Here is a 20,839-nt window from a genome sequence, read left to right as displayed (position 1 = left end):
CATATTTAATCGTATTTTGGTACTTCAAGTTAAACCATCTATAGTGCAAATTCTTTTAACATTTGATTTCATGATACTGTGGTTAAAGCTGAATGGGAATATGGTTCATATTAACAACTTATTTGTGATCAAGTTAAACCATCTATAGTGCAAAATTCTTTTAACATTTGATTTCATGATACTGTGGTTAAACTTGAACGGGAATATGGTTCATATTAACAACTTATTTGTGATCACGTTAAACCATCTATAGTGCAAAATTCTTTTAACATTTGACTTCATGATACTGTGATTAAACCTGAATGGAATTATGGTTCATATTAACAGCTTATTTGTGATCAAGTTAAATCATCTTTAGTGTAAAATTGTTTTAACATTTGATTTACCAAATGAATGGTTTAAATACCGTATAAATTGGCTTTATAACCGAAAGTCCAGAATTATATATTTTTTTTCACCAAAAATATCACTAGCATAGAATTATGGTAATTTTACGAGAAGTTTTTCCTCCGTGAACAATTCTGAACTCTTTTCTTTAACTTAAGTATCCGAGACATTCTCACTACTGGCTTGAATAGCCTTACATCGAGAAATAACATAAACCACCATATTAAAACATTTTGTGTTTAACATTTATGTTTTAAAACCATTCATACAAGTAAACATGGAGTGTTACTGTAGACCAAAGTTTTACAACAATTAATTAGTCTATAAAAGAAGTATTTCTAAATTGGCAGATGTTTTAAGTTTAAAAAATAGAATAATCTGATTATTTTGAATGACAGTAATAATTTTTCAAAATGTAGGACAATGAAAAGTTAATTTAATAGATGGAAGCAATGAATCATCAAAACATAAAACAAATTTTAGCAATTAAATCAATAAGTAAACCTACTGATTGACTGAAAGCATAGCATAATTAAAATATTGCTTGTAAAAGGAAAGTTACTCTACCTTCCATTCATGCGTTCACACTAAACTAAAAATAAATGAAGAAATTAAATAAACACAACACAAACATGAAAATAATATTTTATTAACGAAATAAATTGGTTTCTTATTTATGATTAAATACCGAATATAGTACAAATCCCATGTTTTGTTTCATATTAAATGTTGAAATATTTAAATTTGATATTTGACTGCATGCAGAATCTTGCGCAACCCTTCGCGTATTTAATTTCATAATCCTTGTAAGACAAATTAGGTCTAAATTATATGCTTATTAAACTTAGGAAAAAAATGTGATCAAAACTACCAGAATATGGTGAAAATTACTGGCTCTATGGGAGCACTAAAAAGCTCGGCTGTTTTTTAACCGAAGTGCTTTGATAATGATTTTGCGAGCAATAAAGTAATAAGAGCAACAAAACAAGCAATAAAAACACAACAATATTAAATAAAAATTTTCAAACACGTAAAAATATAAATTAATCAACAAAAAAGAAATAATAATAGTTTTATAGCATGCTAAATTGCCATATATTTTGCGAACACTATTTTAAGCTATTAGAATAATTTTTCCTTTTAAATATCTTTATCATTTGGTAAAATATCAAAGATGAACACAAACAATAATTAAAAAAAAAATTTTTTTTTAACCTTTTGCATTCCATTAACATTTTTGAATTTCAACAGAGAAATTCACTTTTTAAAATATACAGAGTCTACTCCATTTTATATGCTTTTATCAGGGATAAAAATGAGTTTCTTCTTTGGCAATCCTTGCTAATCTCCTACCTTTAGCAACAAACGTAAAATCAAATCCTTTTTCGGTAATCCTCATCAAGGTTATTGTGCTATTTTATTTAACAATACTATTTTAATGATATGTTTAACTTTATATAATGGTAGCTCTTTATAACAATATTTCTTTATTAAGATCTTTGCAGCGATTTTCGTTACTAAATATCAAAGACAAACGCAAATATTCTTTATAAAAACTAGTTTTTAGACTACATTATATATCACAACAAAGAACTGTTCCTTTTAAAATGTACAGAAATTATTCTAATTTTTATACTTTTATGATGGATTAAATTAGTTTCCTAGTTGGCAATCCTTGTTGATCTACTCTCTTTTGAAAAACGCAAATTCAATTCACTTCTAGTAATCTTCATAAACTTAATAAAAAAAAAAAAGAACTCAACTAATTTCAAAGACGACACGCGCCATCTAACATCACGAATAGCGAATTTAGTTAATTATAAAAGCAATTTCCTTTTTTTCTTTATTTCTATCTAAGAAATATAAACAACACGCTTTGCTTTTAAGAAAGTGTTGAGATGAACTCATATATTGGTGGGAGGGGGGGGGATGATTCAAAGAAAGGAATAACTTTAAGGTCACAGTTAATCAAGCGAGCGATACTATTAAAGAACAAGTTTTTGCAAGAGAAAAACAGTGAAAAACTCTGTTTGGAAAGGAACCGCCGTTAATGGGAAAAATGACGGAATTTTTAGCAAGACAGAATTTTTAATTTCCTCGCCCGACCGAAGAAGGGCTCATGCAAGGGAGTCTTCTATCCATCAGAAGTAGGGTGGACCTATATTTCTTTTCTTTTCTCATTTTGAAGTTATTCATCACATGTTCACGACGTGAAGCAGGACCTAAAATAGAAGAAAAAAGAACTTGTTAATAGATGTTTTGTAGGGTGTTGTGAACATTGTGTGAGGGTGTTTTTTGGTATCGGAAATGAGTAAATTGTTGAAAGACTGATGTTTGTTACAGCCATTTTGGTCGTAGAACTTTTAATTATGTTATTATGTACGTTAAACTAAAATATCGTGAAAATTTTAGTCTACGTTGGTAAAGTGTTAAGTTGAGCCATTGCTAATCCATTCTTCCACTTTATTATACTATAATAAGGTTCCTACTGTTGTATGTAATTATATTAAACTGTTATTTTTTTTCAATGCCCAACTGGAGAATGACCATTGGTCATACAGGCATTTGAAGGGCAGATTTGTTGGCCACTCTTTCAGTGGCACTATATTAGGTAAGTCAACGTAGCTCGCACAGTAAGGACAGATAGTACAGAGAATTAAAAACATTTATGCTTTGTTCGGGATTCGAACCCAGAATCTTTCTGATGCAAGGCCAGCTCTCTGACCCCTACACAAGCCGGTCGGCTTTATGTTATAATGCTTCGTATAGCATTATAGAATAAGTTATATAATGCAATGTATAATGCTATACAACTTAATACACTGTTAAAATTTTGTTGTATAGTTCAAAGCAGTTTTGTTGTTGAGATGAACTAAATGCATTTTTTTTTAAAGTTTATAACTGTGGTTATTGTGCAAAAAAAAAAATATATATATATATAATTGACAAAATAGAATGTTTGTAAGAATTAAGGCGAAAATATGACTAAGAATATGTTTATTTTTTAAGTGAAATATTTTTGCAATAAAGTCAAGAATTGTTTCTAATGTGCACGAAAATATGAGCTGCAAGTAAATAAGCAAACAAAAAATCAATAAATACATAAATAAAACTATAACGGTGAAAAATTAGATAAAAAATGCCCCTATAATTATTTTATAATTTTTCTATTTTAATTAATATTAATAAAATTAATATTTCAAATATTTAATGGCAATAGGATCAATGTGAAGAATATTGTAAAAATAAATATAATCCATGAATACTTATATATACTTCTTTCTAATATATAATACTATAATGAAAGTGTCCCAAATGTATTGTAATAAATGTTGAACAAATGAAAAATACAATCGAATTCAATTTTGTTATAGGTAGTATTTATATGGTGCATATCTTGTATAAATTGTACGTATTTTTTGTTACAATTATAATAGTATTTTTTTTCCAGTTAAACTAAGCATATAAAATTATGAATTTTTATTTCTTTCTTTTTCGTAAAAATTCATATTTTACTGATTTTACGTGCATTTATAGTTCTACTAAGTAAAACTGTTTCATCTCGCATTAAAAATTTTCACAACTTTTTTGCTGATTCTAAATAATATACTAAATGTATCTGTAAGACCAGGAAAAACTATTTTGAATGATAAATTTGCACAAATGAAATTTTTATGTATACATATATTTAGAAAGAAAGTTATATTTCAGCTACGATTCTTTAATATTTCTTTACATATGTTTAATGATTTTTAAATGATAAAAATATGCAATAATATATAAGTTAAAGTAAATATAATTTACTGAATGTTAAAAAAAATAGCGAGGGTAATATGCACATTCGATAAACTAATTGAATATAATTAGATGTATATTCAGTATTGAATCTGCTAAAATGTATATTCAATAAGCTAATTGCGCACATTATTAAAATGATTGAGAATAAAAAAATGATAAAAAAAATTCAATTTATTAGTTTATTAAATAGTTTACCCCTCCCCTTAAAAGTTCTCTCTAGGTTTACAACAAAAATCAATTTTTTAAGTAAAATGAATTAAATTGCAGTTTTTAAATAAATTACTTTATTAAATATAGAAAACTCATTTTTTAAAGTATTAATAAACTGACGGTGTAAAGTACCAATTATTATTTCTTTTAGAATTTATTATTTCTTCCTATCTATTTCTTAAATAATATAGATAGCCATGCATAAGTACTATTAATAAACTTTTCTAATTAAAACTATTTACAGCGCTATTGATAAATAATATTCTTTATTGAAATAAAATTACCATTTGTATTTTTTATTTTTAAATAATTTAATGATATAAAATAATATTTTTTTTAGTATTTAAAATTTATTTTCCGTTGTCTTTCAAATCATATTGATATTTTTATATAAGTACTATAAAGAAATTTCTGTAATGTAAACATGGAAACAAAACCTTATATACGCGCTTTGAATCTATTTTATTGGATATTAAAAAATAGAAAGTGTTTTTGGTAATAGGACCATTAGGTAAATTATAAATTATAAGTAAGCAATAAATATAAAATTATAGGTTTTTTTATGTAGCATTTAAAAATTTATAATGTTTAATTCTCTAATTAAAAATGATGATGTTACTTCATCAATCAATAAAGATATTTTTCAGTTAAGAGTAATTATATTATTAGATTAATTGTTAACAACATATTAATAATGTTAATTGCGTTGGAATTATTAACTAGGTTCTTGAAAGAAATTATTAATCTTTATTACGAATCAATAATCCCTTCATTTTATTCCCCTAAATAATTTAGATATGGCCACACTTAAAATATCTTATTCAATCAGGACTAATTGCATTATTAACTCTTATCATGATAATACATAATTCTTATCAGGAAATTTCCCCAAAAAACATTGCACGGCAAAAACAGATTTTAATTTGTGGGGGAGAATTAATCCCTGCATTGCATAGTAACACAATGCGTACGAATGCAATTATTATGTTTCTCACACTTTTTGGATGGAGGTCTCTTGTTATATAAAAAGATCCCATAAAATTTAAATGTGTGCACGATCCCTTCTGCTTTTTAATATGAGGATCATACGTGCGTGGAAGTCACGTGATGCTGTCACCGGTTCCACCTTTTTGGTTTCTATAGCAGCCGGCACCAAACAACGACAAGGTAAGCACGATAACCTTATAAGAAATGCGACGATTCTTTTTCTTGTTTCTAGAAGTTCAAACTTAGTTTGAGAAACAAAATAAAAGGTTTGGCTATGATTTTCTAAAAATAAGCATGCCAGATTGATTATATTGACAAAAATGTACGAGGACAACGCTACAATGTTAAAATTATTGTTACATTTTTCCATTCGATAAATGAAACTTTTATCAAACGATATTTAAATATCCACGAGAGAAAAAAATGGCGCAGAATATAAAATATCGGATTTAGGTATTTAAAAGTTTCAGTTAAGAAATGTGTTATACATGATATTCTACAGTTAAACAGGAATTTCAAATTCACTATTATTTTTCATTGAACTAAAAAATTTATACAATAACACATTTATTCGTTTATATAATTTTAAGAATAATTTTCCATGAGGATAATTTCGAAAATGGAACTCAGTAAGGTTTTTTTAAGAAGCTTAAAAAGTTCGTCGAATAAATATTTTTTAATTTTCTTTTCAATTAAACGAGCTCTATATTGTAAAACAAAATACTAATTTAGTGGTTTAATAATTTTTTCGTATGAGATTTGATTTCAGAATTTAATATTTTTGCTTTATAATTCTACTTTTAATAGACAAAAGGACAATACAGACAAATAAAAAAACTAAGACTTTAATCTTTTATTTAGTGAATTTGAAATTTTTAATTTAAGAGGGGGATCTGCTCTTCTTTCGAGAAAAAATCGCACCATTTTATATTTTACATGCTTTTTGTGATCAATTTAAGAAATAATTTTGCTTTTTTGATTGGTTGTCTGACAGCTATAATGATTTGTTATGCATCAAAAGGACATTATTTGAGCATTTTTGCACAACTATAGTGGGTGCAAGGGAAAAAAGGTAAAATGCAATGAAAAAAAAACTGTTTCATGAATTAATTTTCATAATAGTAAAACTACAAAGCTATGCATACTTTTTATTGTTATTCTATTTGGTTATTTACAAGGTCAATTCACTAGTTCAAACACTCTGGTTAAGTTGGTTTAACCTTTATACAATACTCAAGTTTTGTCCTAACAATGTGCATACTAATTAGACTTTATAATATTCTTTTTTAAAAAAAAAGAATCAAAATTGTTTCACCTGCTGAAATTCAAACTGCTGAATTACTTTCAAACGGAGCATCAAATAGACTTCCACGCTTTTCAGCTGTATAACCTTAACCAGTTCCTTTTATAATTATCCACGTTTTCCAGTTAGATAATTGCCAACGAATTTAGCTTCAAGTGCACAACGAAATGAAATAAAATTGAAACAACATACTCTTAAAAGAGAATTTTTATATTTATGATGCAAAAGTAGAAAAATGTGCAACTATGACTCTTCACAGTTGACATTTTGTGTTAATAACACAATTGATATTATAATCATCAGTTTTAAGTCATTAAAGGTATTTTGGAAAGAAAAATATAATTTGACTAAAACACTAAAAGACATGATGTTGTTTTATTAGTTATTAGTTATTCTTCTTAATATAAGTAAGGATAACATTTCTTTGTATTTATTTCCTTATTGCAAAGAAAAAAATTAAGTAATATTTAAATTAAATAATAACCTTATTTAAAGTTATTTGCAATAGTTTTGCACAGAACCTGCATTATTAAATGTTGAAAATTCAAGAAACATTTTGATTTTATTTCTATTCTAAGCTTAATATAAGAGTCACTAAATTATTAATAATATTAAATATCATGACAGGAGCAATTTTTAAGGGATTTGTTACGTAATGATAAATTATATAGACATTCCAGAAATTTATCTTATATCTCTATATCTGCAACCTAATCTTATATCTCTGCTATCTTATATCGCTATACCTATATTAATATTATCAAACCAAATTCAAATGAATCTCGTGCAACTTGTATACTATTACTGTGCAGCAATAATTTATGATCTAAACAATGATTTAGATTATCGATTACGAAAAGATCATTTGTTTTACAAAATGTTGATGTATTTGCCATACGAAACGTGAATATGAAATGTATCTGTAATTTCGCTTGAAATAAGCTTGTCATTACTTTAGATTTAAAAGAAATAATAGAGTTACAATAAAGTTACAACTCAGCATATTTAATATATGCTGTCGATACTATTTTATACTAATGCAACTATACTATTTTATACTATTTTATACTAATGCTGTCGATACTAATGCAACTGGTCAAAAGCGGTATTTAAATAACAGAATACCGCTTTTGACCAGTTGCATTTCAATTTAAAATTATTTTCATAAATAACGAGTTAGTTGGGATTCATCTTATATTCGACTATTATTGCGATTCACAATGCATGAAGTTTAAAAGATAATTTTGTTTTTGTAAAAACGGAGAATAATCAATTTTCCCAAAATACGCATTGGTATAAATCAGTCGTAACTTAGAAGCTGATAATTTGACCCTTTATAATTTGAACCACAAAATACAGCCTATGATCATTTGCATTTCAAATCAAAATATTATTATTAGTGATGATAATAACGATTAACTTCGCACACAATTACGATTTACGATGTGTAAAATTCGAAAGATAATTTCACTTTTTCTTAAAATAAAAACATGAAATTTTTCTGAAATTTCGCATCGGGAGAACTTAAAAGTTGTTCGCAACATTTAGAAAAAATGTTTTTAAGTTTCAAATAGGTATACCATGATGTATGCTGTATGCTTGATATTTTAAGTCCCAAAATATCGTTAATGAACATTTGTGTTCTTAACTCCAAGTGTCGTAGTGTGGGAATCTCGATCCTGATTGGTTGTTAAAACGTGATATTTCCTTACGTTAGCAACTGTTCTTAAAATTCTACTTCGAGTAAGTCAAACCCGTAAAATATCAATTCTCTTAAGTGACACATTCTATATTATTTCACGAAGATTCTTTTTCAAATATCTCTATTCTTTCACTACATATTTACTACTTATCACAAAGACAGGCATGAAGCCATGTAGAATATAAGCAAACTAATTATGCATTGAAGTTGCCAAGTACATATCACGGTTACAATAAAGTACATAAACAAATAATAAATCTAAGTTAAGTAAGAGATGTAGACGAAAAAGAATTCTATTTCAAAAATTCGATTTGCGGTGCGGCGTTGTATTTAATTAGCTTAATTAAAATTCTAACTTATTAATTATTTTAATTATGTTAATTAAAATTCTAACTTATGAAGAGAAACTTAACTTGATATTAAAACGCCATCTCGTTTATAAACAATCAGCTGGGGTAATGGATCATGTGTCTGTGTATCACTGATCTTCTTCTTCTCAAGTTACCCAATTATACTTATTAATAATGAGATAATTACGACTCACGGTGTAAAAAATGTAAATAATAATCTTGGTACGTTTCTAAAAAAATTTAGATTTTAAATTTTTGTATAATTTTACCATATAAAAGAAAAGTGGTAACTGTATAGATTTAAAAACTTTCAGTTGCAGCTAGATATAAAAGATTCTAAAGTTACAAATAAGAATACATTAAAGCTTGTTGCGTATACTTTCCGAAATAATTGAAACTATAAAATATAGCCTATATCATTTGCATTTCAAATCAAATTACGATTAATAGTGTTGAGATAATTACGACTTCAAATCAAATTACGATTAATAGTGTTGAGATAATTACGACTCACTGTCAATAAAGTTTGAAAGTTTTTGTTTATATTTTCCGGGATATAAAATTTGGCATATTTTTAAAAAATAAATAAATAACAAAAACATGTGAATTTGAAATTTCTGTGTAATTTTATTTTATAAGAGACCAATTGTAACTTTAGATTCAAAAGCGTCTAGTAACAGCTAGAAATAAAATGTAATCAAGTTGCTTATAGGTGTACATTAATGAATGCTGCGTACATTTTCCTTGATAATTTAAGCCACAAAATACTGCTTTTGAACATTTGCATTTCAAGTCTCAAAATTATGCTTATTAGTGATGAGATAATTACGATTCGCTCTCTACGAGATATATCACTGTCTACCAATCTTATTGCTGTCGTTTCATCAAAAGTCGCATTAAAGCAAATCGTCTGCGAAAACAACAATCATGGACGACGAATTCCTGTATCGAATAGAAGATGACTTTCGACTTTAATTATTTTTACTCTCCTATCAATCAGTTTCTTTCCTTTTGACATACGTGACGCGTATACTTAATTGTTGTAATAGGTACCATTATATGCATTTTATTATGGTATTATGTTTAATAACAGTCGGGAAAATATCAGTAGATAGTACGCAGTAGCCTATTGTCTGCTTTGCCTCTATTTCTACTTAAATTGTTCCGAGTTATTAAAACAGCTTCTGTGCTCTGATCTAGCTAAGCCTCCAGAAGGAATTTTAAATATCGCTCGATACAATTTTTTTTATGACTGATTGCAAAACATTCGAATGTCTTTTTTCTTTGATAGTTTAGCAAGATTATAATTATACATTCACCTTAAAAACCAAATTATGACGATACAATACTAAGTACAAAATAATGGGACTAATTGCGTAATTTGAAAACTGGAAATTTTTAAATATCAAAAGAGAAGTGTGTTTATTCTATTCTGTTTTTTTGTTAACATGGAAAAAAAATTCTGGTAAAAAAACTAACTGGTAAAACAAAACATAATTCTGTTAAATAAAACCAAAATATATGTTATTTGAACTATTTATTTGGTAATTTTTCCGTTCATATGGTAAAGATTTACCGGAAATTCTGCTTTTCAAAAATTTCGTTCTCACAATCACACATTTAATAAAAATAAAAAAACTGAAAAGTAAATTTATATGAATAAGTGCTTTTTATACAATGCTCTAAAGTATCATGATAAAATTACCAAATTTTACCACAATTACCAAATTTCATCACATATTTTAAAGCCATATTTAATAGTTAATTTTACCAAAGCATTTCGGTGGAAATTGTCGAGCTTTTTGAAAGACGGTAACACACACGCCAGAAACACTGTAAATTTCACTATATTCTCTGGTAGTTTTGACCATAGTAGGTAGTTTTGCAGTCTACGAGGCACCTTTAAAAATCAATTCAATCTTCTTTTTGAAATTTTAATAGCAACATTTCTAAATTAAAGAATTTTTCTTTTTCAAGTATAACTTACACACCTTCTGCGCGCTTTTATTATTATTATTATTATTATTTTTTAAGTAATAACAAGCTTAGAACTTTTTCTGACAATTTTCCGTTTACAAAGACATAAATCTAATCTTCCGTTAAACAAGACATTATTTAAACTACAAATATTTTCTGAATTTAGTTGGGTTGGATCAGGAAGAACTTAAATTATTATTTTTGAAAGAAAGTATTTTAAATTGAACAGCTTTATTTCTTACAAAAATAATATTGTTTTGAAATTATCGGAAAACTTACATACATAAAATAGTTTTTAAATGATAGTAAAAAAAAAAAAAAAGAAAATCAGCTGATAATACGCAGTATTTTATTATCTGTTTTGTCTCTATTTCTACTTAATTTTTTCCAAGTATCTCATGTACTTCAATCGCCCTAATAAGTTGAAGAAATTTTATGTATCGGCAGGAGCTAAGTTTTTATTAAGATTAGGCACATTATCCGTTTAAAAAAACTACGATAAGGAAGCAAAAAAAAGTTCAATAATCAGTACAATAGTAAGTACAATCAGTACTATAAGTAAGTACAATAGTAAGTACTGTAATAAATAATAAAAAATACAGTAGAAAAAAATACAAAATCAAATTTTTAAAAATGAATTTAGACGTGTATCTAATTTTTATGTTCGTAACGAAGAAGTTGGCTTGAAAATCAAATCACTTTGCCAAGAGCTACGTTTCAGGTGATGCTGTTCTTTAGCATTGTTTCCAAACAAGTACTTTACAAGTCTCTAAAATTTCAAATAAATAACCGGCACAACATACAGGAATGGGCCGGGATATATATATATATATATATATATATATATATATATATATATATATATATATATATATATATATATATATATATATATATATATATATATATATATATATATATATATATATATATATATATATATATATATATATATATATATATATATATATATATATATATATATATATATATATATATATATATATATATGATTGAAAAAAAGCGCACAGAAATGTCTTATTGTATGCTTGGTAATCGCATTTTTTTCTCCATTTCTTAAATAAAAAGCACACTGTATATTAAATATTTCGCCCCAACCACTCAAACATGGCAAAATTCATCATCCAATTATTTATATTTAAGGCAAATGTTTTCTGCCTTATTTTAAAAATTAATAAATTAAATATAAAGTCACAATTACCGAGATACATGAACTCTTCTGGTAATTTTCCATCTACAGACTTACGAATTTCTGCGTAAATTAAATAAATATTCGAAATTAAATTGATAAATTGTGAAAGATATTTTTTATTGGTTTCAATTAGAATTGGTTTAATTCATTATTTCGTCACTTTTCATAGAAGCCTATCTAATTAATTTATTTGTTGAGATGATTTAGTACAGATTAATTATTATTTTGGATAATAATTTTAAAGAACGCGGCAATACAATTAAAAAGATGGGCACAATATTAATACTAATACTCTTAATTTTTAATCTTTTTCACTGCAGTTAAAATGTAGTAAATTTCTCGAAAGGTAAATGATGAGTTATATATTTTAAAACAGTAAAACAAAAATTGCTTAAAGTAATAATAACATTTGTGTGATCATTGTGTTATTAATGAATAACGATTGTTTTCTAAAATTTTATTTTGATTCACTTCTTAGAACAATTGTTTTATTATCACTATAATTAGTTTGGCATTTAAGTAGCAAAATATTCTTGGGAATTTTAAACGTATGAGATTCAATTTCTGGACTGCTTTTTTAAGGATTAATATTTACTACTGGTACAGTAATTTTAACCAATTTACCCCCAAATTGATTTTTATGCTTCATTGTTTAATACATTTCTAAAACAACTTAAATTTTAAAAAAAAAATTATTGATATAAAATTTACGCATATCTCATGTCAAGTGTACGCATATCTCATGTCATCAAATTGGTAAATAGGATGCCACTTATCACATGTAAGCAGTAAAATATTCCTTTTAAAGTTGAAGGCCATTGAAATGATGCTTAATGACTCCCAAGTCATCAATTGCCGAAATTCTTATTGTTATCCTACAACAATAGTCACCTTTAGATCCCAAATCGCCAAACTGGCCATCTTTCCCTTTCAAACCAAATCACTCATTTTCGCGGTTACTAATTCATAACTGTGGTTCTTCGATTGTCTATAGCTGGCCCACTCCCATTCCAGCTAATCAGCTACCTGTAATACAGGCAATCACGCGAAAGGATTGTCAAATTCTATTTGTAAAATCATACAAGATTTCTCCGCCATTTTTCGAGGTAAAGTGATACACGTCGTAGCGCCCCCACCCGGAGACTTTCAAAATCGATGGTTGCAATGAAACGATTTTTTTATGAGTACGCTACGTCACATGAAGAAAGATAGCCATCGCTAAGAGGCTATAATTTGTCCTCTCTAATAGACCTAGCTTCTTAAAAAGGAAAAAAAAAGAGTCCAAGAATTATGAATGACTGTAATAACTTACTTACAATGCACAGGACTTGTAGTTTGATTTTTATCGTGGTAATTTTGACACGATTTTGCTATTGTTCTGGAACATTGTTTTTGTTTCGATTTTTCACACGTTTTACCGACTGATTACAACCTTACATAGTCTAATTCTCGAACTCAGCCTTTCATCAAAGACCGCCCATTAAATTGTCGCTTGAATGTCTGAACTATTAATTATAATTAAAGGAAAGTTTTGATTAATAAATCATTCATATGCTAAGAACATTAATTTTCTCGGACATTTAGTTATCAAGTATTTTCACTAAAATGTGCAATTAAATATATTGGGGGATCTTTAGAGCATAACGTAAAGAAAGGAACATTCTTGTACGTCATAATGAAAAGTAATAAATCAAATATCATGGACCGAAAAGAAGAGTTGTGTAAAGGAAATAAACATGCAATTAACTTTTCTTATAAACAATATATTCTAGGTAAATTAAGAAATAACGCTATAATAAATGAATAAGGATATAATGAAAATTAGATTGGATAAATTCCGGATTAACTATGTTTTATTTTGGGATTTTTATTTTTTTTTTTTTATTTTTTCTTTTTTTTAAATTTTATTTTGAGCATTATTTTGAGCATTTTGAGCATGTTTTTTATGATCATAACCAATGATCATAAAAAACGGTACTTAATTGAGATCTAACTTCTGTTTAAAATTTGTTAGCCAAATAAAAATTTTTTTAAAATAAGTGAATAAATAAAATTCAAATGTACTAATAAATTTTTAAAACAAATTAAAGTGACATTTATTTATATATATATTTTTATCATAAAATATAAAAAGAGCAGCAAAAAGACTCAATAACAAATGAAAGTAGCCTTAATGCTTTCTTTTTCTTTTTTTTATTTTCTATTTTTCTAATGGAGGTGGGGGGACATCAGTTGCTTAATAAGATCGGTTTACTATTTCCTTACAATTCTTACATAATTTCGTTTAAAAGCTATACATTAAAAATTCAGAATTAAATTTTATTTTAACTTCTTTTATAATATAAAGATAGAAGTGCAATTAGGTAATTAAATATTTGATGGAAAAATTGCGCTGTGCAAATATATTTAAATAGTTAATTTACAGTAAGCAAATTTATAAAAAAAAAATTAAAAAAATTAATTTAATTCCCTAATCATTTTCTATTAAACAAGATGAAGCTTTGCGAAATACATTTTCGCGTAAAATGAAGAACTTATCACCTTATTTTAACTTATCACCTTATTTATCGAGACAAGTTAGGTCATTAATCATTGGAGTATATATTTTTTTAAAATCCAATGTTGTATTTTGCCTTGTACTTTTTTTATTCATCAATTTATTTATTTATTAACGAATATGTTGAAATAATGGATAACAGGTGATCGATAAACCATTAAATAATAAGCATTTTTGCTTAAAAATTTGCTTTTAATCGCGTATACGCATTCTATATTCGTTCAGCCATTCAAATAAATAAATATTAATAAATAAAAACAATAAATTTAAAATAAAGATGCTTTAATTAACAATTTGCTTACATATATATATATATATATATATATATATATATATATATATATATATATATATATATATATATATATATATATATATATATATATATATATATATATATATATATATATATATATATATTGCACTTTTGCACCTCAATTTCCTCTTGCAATCAAACAAGTTTTAATGTTTCGTAAACCTGCCTTCATCAACCGTTATTACTCAGGTTTTGATACTTTTTTTTGTTTTTTTTTATCCCTTAAATATTAAGTAGCAATCCTTGATGCGTATACTTTTTTGCTCCATTGTTATTAAGATTCTAAAAATATCAATGGCAAAATCTTCAATTACTAGTTATTTTAACAACAAAAATATTGTGAAAATTTACTAAAATTGTAAAAATCTGGCATCATTTTCAAATTATCTTTCCTAATTGACTCCATTTTTTTCAAAAAAAAAAAATAATAATAATAATTTAAGAAAATATTTCTTTGTAATACTTAAGGCGACAATTTCTTTTTTCCACGACTTAAATCTCTGTCGCTCAAAAATTCTTCAATTTAGCAAGTCTCTCTCACAGTAAAAGATTGTTTAATTTTGCTAAATTTATAATTGTTTCATAATTATTTAAATTATAGAATTTTGCTGAATTTGTACAAATGTGACATTTTAAACTTATTTTTTTAATTATCGATTCGATTTTTTGTATAAATTTTTGTTCGCAATTACTTATTTATTTGCAATAGAGACAATTTCTTTATTTTATGACCTAAATCTCTGTCGCTCAAAAAAACTTTAAATCACAGTAAATGACTGTTTAATTTTGCTAAATTTTTTTATGTTTAATTACCATTGAAATTATTGTTTAATTTTGCTAAATTTGTACAAGTATAGCATCATTTTAAACTTATCTTTCATTATCGATTTATAAAAAAAATTCTTCGCAATTACTCATTTATTTGTAAAACTTTAAATGGGAATTTCTTTATTGCATGACTTAAATCCCTGTCGCTCAAAAAATCTTGCAATTCAGCATGTCTCTCTCTCTTAGTTAATCGACCCGTAGAAATGATTCCAAAATTCAGATTGGTTAAATACGGTGTGCGGTTGTAGAAATGGCAGCCACTAGTGTTCCCCGTCAAGAACCCTAATGATGGGGTACGACGAAAACCATTTCCTCTCTCTTTTTGTATGGATCAGACTCTTCTTTTTTTAACATTAATTCCGTATCACGAGGGACCGTATCTTTATAAAAAATAATTCCACTGCTATTTTCTAAATGATGTTTTCTAAAAAGTCTAAAAAATCAGGCAGTCGGCGCAATACAATAGTAAAAGAAATTATTGTATTGCAAAATAATAATTTTTCAAAAGTAAAAGAAATTTAATTTTTTTTTTTTTGTATTATTATAATGTAACCATGGTGAGCCATGGTTATAAAGTAACCATATGAACATAAAATATCTATGCATAATAACAAGGAATTAGAACAAGGAAAAGAATCTTACAATTTTTTGAAATAAAATTTATATAGTCTGTAGTAATCTCTACATTGAGAAAAAAAAATATGGTGTGAGCTTCCAGAATACGGTAAAATTTACCGTATTTCTAGCTCTTTGGGAAAGCTATAAAGCTAATTAATTTTTACAGAAAAATTTGATAATAATTTTGGTAAAATTTACAATAAATATGGTTTTATAATACGTGATTAAATTTTGTAAATGCAGAAAAATTCTGTACTTTTATCATGGCACCTTAGAACATAGTATAAGAACCATTTATTCGGTCAAATTTAATTTTCAATTTTGTATTTTTTCCATGCCCACCCGTTTGATACTCGTCTTTCAGGTATCCGTAAGGCAGATTTGTTGGTCACTCTTTTAGGGGCGCCCTATTAGGTGGTACAAAGTAAGAACACAGCAAAGGATAGATACTATAGAGAATAAAAGAACATCCATGCCTTCTCTGTGATTCGAACCCAGAACTGTCAGGAGGTCAGCACTCTGACCTATGCACAGTTCGGTTGGGCACTAAATGTGCAGTAATAACTGTCGGTAAATCGTACAATATGAACGAAAAAATTATCAAATGTGAAAACAAATGTGAAAATATTAGTGAAAACAAAGAAAAGAAATCAATTCCCACCGTACCGTAATCCATAAATTTTATAGCTGGATAATACGGTTCATTTTTAATGGAAACATCATAAGGTAGATCATAAACTGGTTCAATATAATAGTTTAGCGATGACTAAAGCCACAATATTGAACTAGACGAAAAATGTCAGTAAATATTTATATACCTGGCTCGGAGAGTTTAGTTATAAATTTTAAATAGAGATATTTTTTGATTACCATGCTTTTGGCTTGTTTCTTAGAGATTAAAAATTTAATGTAGTTGCTTCTTTAATTGCCTAAAAATCATAACTAGGATAGTTAGTAATAGGACTATTGTTTCAAGTTAAATATATACAGTACGCGAAATGAAAAAGCGAACTCCCTGAATAAATTTTCATCTAGTGATTAGATTTTCACGTACTCTGTAAAAAATTGCGGATCCATTTAAGGTAAAAAGTATTGACTCCCTAAGTGCAGTACCCGTAAAATCCATTTTACCGGGAAATATCATATAGAAATTTTTACAGTAATAATTATTTAATTACAGTTATTCAGTGATTCTACTGTAAAAATTACGGTACATCGAGTTTTTTGTTCATAAAATTTAACGTACCTTAGGAGATATATCGTGGGAGATAGGAGATATATAGAAAATTTTCATCCCTTAATGCTAGCACCACTTTTTGCGTATTTCGTCAGATCTCGAGAGAATTTAGCACACCATCGAAAAATACTTACACGTAATGATTAAATTCATTTATCCATGCAATTCCATACAAAAAATTTTTGTGATCATATATTTTATTTTTTGTAATAATAGTTAAAAAAATTTAAAAAAAAAGTTACAAAAAACTTTTACATTATTTCAAAGAATGTAATTTTGAATTCGCGATCGCAACGCTCGAGTACGCCCTCTATCGGGAGCCTGTAAATATCAGACATTAATTTATCACGTTTTCATTTAGTTCCATCAAAGTCATCGGCCATGACGGACGCCATTTTCTTAGCAGCAAATAAAAATCAAAATTTCTCTAAGGAACAGCTGAAGAGCTTGAAAAAACTAACCAGAACATACCAAACATTGAAGCAGAACACGCCAAGCATTTGAAGAACAATTTCTCAATAATTTATTACCTTTCTATTACCAACAACATAACTTACAATTTCATGATTTCTTGCTGTTACAGATGTGTATATAATAATTTTTTCTGTCTTCAATTCATTACAAATTAAAATGAAGTCAACATTGCTTTCGTCATTCCAATAAAGAAATGTGAATTCAGAACGTCAAGAACTGCAATAGTTATAGAATTCTTCTTTGTTATAGAACAGTGTATATTTCTGTATCTATATAATTCGGAAAACAACAATAAAGAATCAACCAAATTACTTGAAATAGTGTCAGTTGTGCTGATAATTAATACATTTTTTTATCGTTTTCTTGGTAAGTATTTCTTAGTTTTGAAAGAATAGATAATTTCAACTAGAATTCAGCTGTTCTGTTTTTAAGCTACATATTCAAATTCATATCGAGATCTTACAATTATAAAATTTTGATGTGTGGTATGTTATCTAAAAGTAATAAAGGAATAATCTATGCACATATTATTTGAAAGTAAAACTTTCAAACGAAGAACATTTCATTTGAAACTCGACGGATTTATAAAGAAGGTAGGTGTTGTGATTTTTATAATAAAAAATTAGCTTGTAAAACTTTTTTTTCTTATTTGATGATAGTTCTCTACAGAATGGTTTCTTACGTCTGATTAAGAATTATAAGAAAAGGAACTATACGAAAGTGTTTATTTCAATGTAAAGAATTCTTAAAATCGTTTTTTTATCCTAAGAATTCTTTATTTTCCGTTCTATAGTTTATAATTTTTTGATAAAAATTGTTGTCAAAATACTTTTTTTGAAAACATAAATGGTATAACATTATGTGTTTATGTATACTTCTTGCATATTCTAATGTTTCAAGTAGTATGATTCAGAAAAGTATGAATAAAAATTCCGTACTTATGTATTAACGCCACAGCAGCTACAGATTTGGCTGTTTCTAAGTGCCGCCAATCTACACCTAAAATTTTTGTGACAAATCATAAAACGAAACACTTTATTTAAAATCTAAGTAGTTTATCGGATTTCGAGGGACAATGGGCAAAATATTTCGCTCCAGAAAAAATAAAATTGCATCCTGTTCCATTTTTGGCAAATCCCAAAGACGCATTTTCGTAGCACTAAAAAATGGTAACAAAAAAATTTGAAGAAGAAATCATTTTGGAATTCTTCTGATTTATAAAGCAGGTAAGTGTTAATTTTTATAAAATAAAAAAATTTTCTTTTAAGTAGTTTTTTTCTTGATGATAGTTTTCTATAGAATGGTTTTCTACGTCCGATTATGAATCAAAAAAGAAAAAACATGAAAGTTGTTTATTTTAATATAAGGAATTTTTAGAATTGTTTTTTTTTTGTTTTGTATCTTAAGCATTCTTTACTTCACGTTTTTCAGTTTCTAAATAATGATTTTTATTAAAACTTAAAATTTTTTGATAAAATTACTTGCCAAAAAACTTTTTTTATAAAATTAAATTACATAAAATTATGAAGCTTATGTATACTTTTTGCTTATTTTAATGTTTGAAGTAATATGATTCTTAAAACTATCAGGGGTCTGTCTAGGTTTTCCTGACAGGTACCTATTTTGTGAAAATTTAGACGTAATTTGTGAAAAATTAAAAATTATATTAAGAAATCAACACAAAAATATGGATTTATCGTTTCTTAAGGGATACAAAAATGAAATTTTAAGAAAAAGTATTTTGTGAAACTACCGTTTTTCCTTAAGTTGAACTTGTGAAGGTACCGCTAAACGGTAGTAAATTCGGCCTGGACAGATCCCTGACTATGGAATGTAAAGTTTAAATAGGCCTTTCAGGTTATATCATTAAATTAATAAAACTATTTCTCAGGCATTAGGTTTTAACTCTAATAAGAAGATACATATTTTTTTCTGTTTATTTACAAATATTTTTCAGATGTGTTTTGGATGTTCCTTCTTTAAAAAAAAAAAGAGATATCATCTTGTTTTCGGTTGTATAAGAAAGGATATCAAACATTTTTCTTTTTTAAATTTAATAAGCCACATTAAAGAAGGAACGTTACAATGCTACACGCTACATTAAAGACGTCTCCAGAGTAACTGAATGACGGTTCATATAGAAATCGCAGGTATGCGTCTCATACAACAACGCCACCTATAGTTCGTTGCGATCGCGAATAGCGAAATACAAAATTTTAATGCTATTGATCGAATTATTTCTAAGTTACCAGATTTTAAAAAAGTCATATATTTTAAGTTTGCGTGCCATATTTTGAACTTTTTTAAGACTGTAATAGTTTTTGTGCATGCTTATGTCAACAAGTCAAACAATATTCTTGTTCAAATTTTACTAAATCGTTGATTCTACGATTATTAATAGTTCATGATAATTCATTTTTCTAAAACCAAAATAAATTACTAAATTGTTGATTTGTTTGATGAAAAAAGTGCAAAGGTTTTGTGTGCGTTTTTATCAATAAGTCAAAATATTTAATTGCACCTTGCAAAACAAACGTAAAGTGTATTAACTCGCTGATTTGTTGGATTTAATCTCCCATGAGGATTCATTTTTAAAAAACCGTAGTTTGTTACTAAATCATTGATTAGTTTGATTTCATTTGTATTGATTCACTTCACTAAACTCAATTTTTTTTTTTATCTTTTTATAAAATCATTGATTTGTTGGCATCACTTCTCTATAATAATCCATTTTCCAAAAATTGGAATTTATTTCCAAATCGTTGATATGATTCATGAATTTGAAGTTATTAATTTCCTCATAGAATCAATGATTCAAGTGATTAATGATTATATTACTCTTCATCATTGAACTCTTGAATTCTATAATTTAATTAGTTAGG

At 26.6% G+C, this 20,839-nt stretch overlaps 1 long non-coding RNA gene across 1 annotated transcript in view; it reads right to left on the bottom strand.

Annotated features, from left to right (window-relative positions):
• Nucleotides 1-1,016: 1,016 nt before the first annotated feature.
• The window catches only part of LOC122268764 (uncharacterized), a 39,712-nt gene continuing 19,889 nt past the window's right edge, over nt 1,017-20,839 (bottom strand). Inside the window, exon 2 of the long non-coding RNA XR_006224680.3 lies at nt 1,017-2,609. This is a non-coding gene — a long non-coding RNA (uncharacterized LOC122268764). The remainder of the gene's footprint in view (nt 2,610-20,839) is intronic.

This window comes from Parasteatoda tepidariorum, chromosome 10 (assembly GCF_982258835.1).
Source record: "Parasteatoda tepidariorum strain Cologne lab strain chromosome 10, Ptep-v5.0, whole genome shotgun sequence".
Lineage (NCBI taxonomy): Eukaryota > Metazoa > Arthropoda > Arachnida > Araneae > Theridiidae > Parasteatoda > Parasteatoda tepidariorum.
Note: the sequence above shows the minus strand (reverse complement) of the source record. Positions and strands in the feature narration are given on the sequence as shown.